This window comes from Prosopis cineraria, unplaced genomic scaffold, assembly GCF_029017545.1.
Source record: "Prosopis cineraria cultivar Desert tree isolate PC_DT_omini unplaced genomic scaffold, ASM2901754v1 PC4, whole genome shotgun sequence".
Lineage (NCBI taxonomy): Eukaryota > Viridiplantae > Streptophyta > Magnoliopsida > Fabales > Fabaceae > Prosopis > Prosopis cineraria.
In genome coordinates this window covers 22437105-22441598 of record NW_026555335.1, presented here as the reverse complement: position 1 = coordinate 22441598, position 4494 = coordinate 22437105, and positions in this window count along the sequence as shown.

Below are 4494 nucleotides of genomic sequence, written 5' to 3'. Positions count from 1 at the left end.
GTTCCTCTGCATGAATATTACTAAACTCAATAATAGCCTTTATGATCACTCGATTAAAGGTGACTTTTGACTAGGTCAAAGTTTAGTGGTCATCATGTAAGAATCCATGATGATCTCAGGTCAAAAAGCTTAGTAATATAGTTACATATGAGATAAATTTATGACTTATATCATGCAGCTTTCTTATAGTAGGTGAGTCCAATACCTTGTACTCTTTCAAGTGCCCATGACTTTAATTTGTATATCTATAATTAATCAAAGTTATACTAGTCTTATTTCATCTACAATCCCTCATAGATGACCAACTAAGGAATTTAGGACAATCACTATAGTTTGTCCAAAGATACAATTATCATAGTGAACATGCAATTGATATAGTAATAAACGAAAAATTCATTAAATAACAATGTGCATTGTACAATGATTGGCCCTAGGGCACAATTTCCAACATCAATTTCTTACAAGTGTTGTAAGTGTTTGTTTTTAGAAAATCAAGACTAGTATAGTCTTGTAATTATACTGAAGAGGCAAGCACACACTTAAGCTTTTGGTCATAGTAAAAAATTTGAAGTGTAATCTTGAGGATTGAAAGTAAGCCAAGTGGTTGAACTAAACTAGGATAAATCTCTTGTGCAAAACTTCTTCTTCTCTTAAGCTTATTTGTTGTAGAAAGTTTCTTTGCATTTAAAGTTTGATTTGTTCATCATCTTTCTTAGGTCAAGAAAAAGATTTTAAAAATAAAAAATTATTAAGATAAGTGAAAAGTACGTAACCTTTGACAGTATGGTATTATGAATATGTTCCCTTTCAAGCCCTTGCTTTGAAATTTTCACTTAATGCCTTTGCTTGTTTTAAAATTTTGTCGCTTTTAATTAAGGCATGTGCACCAACTTCATGCAGACTAGCAAAGACAAACTTCATTTGTAAATCGAAAGGGACAATAAATTTTTCATACAAGCACCTATTATAAATATTACAAATGGATTAGTTATATTTAAAATATTAACTATTCATATATGGAAAAAAAATTACATATGCAAAAGCTGAGAACAGTGGATTGGTCATATCATGTTGAAGCACTTCATCAATAATATCAAGCGAAAGCATATCATATCAATCTTCGCTATATATACCGACCTCAAACGAGATTTGCAGGACCAAAGGATTAGACTTATAAATCATTGCATATGCCTAAAGTAAATTTCTATGTTGGCTTGGCAACTGATTCTCATATTCAGGTACAGCTTTATGGAAGACTATCTTTTTTAAGGAGAGCTTAGATCAGGGTATCATCTTTTTCTTAGACTATGCATCTTTACTAGTTTTTTTTAAACTTCGCATCCTAACTTGACTAGATTGCCATCCAATAAAGCTACCCATCACCTCTCCAACAATCCCTATGTCCTCAGTGGGAATAGGTAGTAAATTGTTCAAATCTTTGGCACATCAATAGCAACACGTACATAAGATGCAACGAGTGGCATATTATATAGCATGTCTCCCGATAAATTAAACACTTGACCGATAGCAACCACATGACGGTTCAGGCTAATTGCCAACAACTCACATATGTTCTCACCCTATATTAATAAGTAATATACTATATTAAAGTTATGGAAAATAGAAATAGTAAAAAATAAGTGAAATAAATTAATAATATTTTACCTTAAGGAGATTTTTAACATGTTGCATTACACTGTAACTACCTTTCCCGCTAAGGCTAATATGAAACTCTACCTCCTACCCTCCTTGTCCTTTAGCAAGGCTTCAATCATGTCTTGTTGGCTAGATAGCTCCTCTTTCAGTGTGGCAATCTTAGCCCTTACACCCAGATCCTCTATTGACTTTGTCTTCTTCTGTGACTAAATATTTGTTTTTTCAAAACACCAAACCATATCCCTTAACTCGACTAGGGTGTTTGGGATTACTCAATGCCTTGTCCAAGACATCATCATCACAGGTACCACTTTTCTCAATCTCATTCTGTGCAACATATAGTAAGAAAGTTAAGTTAATTAATTGATTATAAAAAAAGTTAAGTTAATGTACTTACACATTTGTTGGCAAGCTCCTAAACACATTCTTCAACAATGTTTCCTCCTTTATTAGTTCAGCCTTCTATGAAGAGTCTATGACGTGAAATTGAGCTTTCTCCTAAACCCTCTCGCTCAATCTATGAATTTAAATAAATTTGAATGTCAGTATAGTACATATATCTATGAAATAAGCTAAAAAATTATATAAAATAAATACTAACATATCATTTGTTGCTCAATTCCTGCATATCTTATGTGCCCCTTCCTGTAAGGGTATAGCTCTTTCTTATGCAACCTTTCTTTTTATGGCTCAATTCCTGTGCAAAACACATAGAATTGTTAGAAATTGTACCCTAGGGCCAATCATTATACTATGCACATTGTTATTTAATGAATTTTGTCTTTTGTTATCATATCAATTATATGTTTAATATGATAACTGTATCCTTGGACAAACTATAGTAATTATCCTAAATGTCCCTAGTCAGTCATATATGAGGGATCGTGGATGAAATAAGACTAGTATAACTTTAATTATTATAGAGATACAAATCAAAGTCATAGACACTTGAAAGAGTACAAGGTGCTAGACCGACTCACTATGAGAAAGCTGCATGGTACAAGACATAAGCTTATCTTATATGTAAACTATATCACTAAGCCCTTTAAGCTAAGATCATCATGGATTCCTAGGCGATGATCACTGAACTTTGACCTAGTCAAAAGTCACCTTTAACCGGGTGATCATAAAGGCTATGATTGAGTTTAGTGATATTTATGCAGAGGAATATGAGTGGTCAAGATGAAATTTATCCCTCATATTAAGTGAGACATATTACTGGGCCCCCTAATGAGTAAGACTGAAAAAATATATGGCCATACTATAATAGAAAGGGTTTTTTATTGCTACAGTCAGTCCACTCAAGATCGAGAAAGTAACGATTAGGTAAAGGAGAATGATAATTCTATGTCTCACACTTGACCAAATATCGTGTGACAAAAAGGATGTAATACGGTTACATGATAGGTTATATCAAATCATCGATCCCCATATGAATTTGGGTAGTTGCAATGTTTTGCTGGAGCTACTTGCGACTTGTGGGCTGATAGCATAACTTAGCCTACTGCCCAATTTCATATGGGCCTATAGGGTCGCACACAAGAACAGCCCAACTCGAGCTATAATGTTCAAGTTCATTAAATCTGGAGTATGTCTAGATTCAATGAATGTATTATATATATATATATATATAATTTGAATATTTATTTGAATAATATTTATTATATATTTATATGAAATATAAAATTCAAAATATAATGTTATATATTATATATATTTTCAAATATGTGTGTGTGTGTGTGTGTATTCGTGTATATATATAATATGATGTATATGTGATATCTGTTATATTATATTATATTATATTATGTTATGTTATATTATTTATGTTAGTTTTAAATTTAATTTTATATGATAGATTATATTAACTAACTAATATGATTGAGAGAATATCATGTCAGTTTCATAAATTTGAATTTATAAGATAAATTTAAATTAGATACGATACCATAGATTAAATTTATGAGATAAAATTAATAAATTTTTATGAGCTTTTAAGTGGAAGATGAAAACCCTATCCATATATTATATATAGTAAAAGACTTGTTTATGAAGAAGGAGAGAAAGAGTTAGAAAAGTTCTAACGGCAAAAACATTTTGAGAGCCATGAAATATCCTATAAAAAGAAAAACTAAGAACAAAAACGCTGGGGCACTAGCACACTGTTTGAGTTAAAGAGCTCTTCGTGTGGATACTGGTAGAAGGAGCAGATCTACGTTGTCAGCTCTTGAGATCCAAACTCTTGAAGAGAACGTGCACTAAGTTCGAAGAATTAAAAGGTAACTTCTATCCACCTTGACTTAAATGAGTTCATTCAATCCGCATCAAGATAAGGACTTAAAAATTTTACTCTTCCGCTGCGCTTCCCTATCCAATAAGAATCCTATCAACAAACTTAAATATATTGACAATAATAAAAAAGTAATTTATCTCATTGTTCTTACTTGAAAATTGTCCCTCAAGACATTAAGTAACAAATTCATTCCCACTGTTCTTATGAAACTAATGCCCTTGTTAAGTTGAGGACCTCAACACTAATGTTTCCTCCTAATTTTTTAATGTGCTTCACTCCCATGAAACCCAAAATGTCCACATTCCTTTCTAGGTTATTGGATGACAAATTTCATTCAACTAGCATTAATTGCAAGTGCTAATTGTAAACCAAGACAATTAATTAGATTTGAAGGTTAAATAATTTCAATTAACTATAACGATATGAGTAAAGTATTTTACCTCTACTTGCTCTCAAATATAATTCTTCATAGCTAGCCTAACGTCGTTCCAGTGCCTAATTGTAATCGACACGTTTGCTTTTGCCATAACCCTATGTTAATTTCG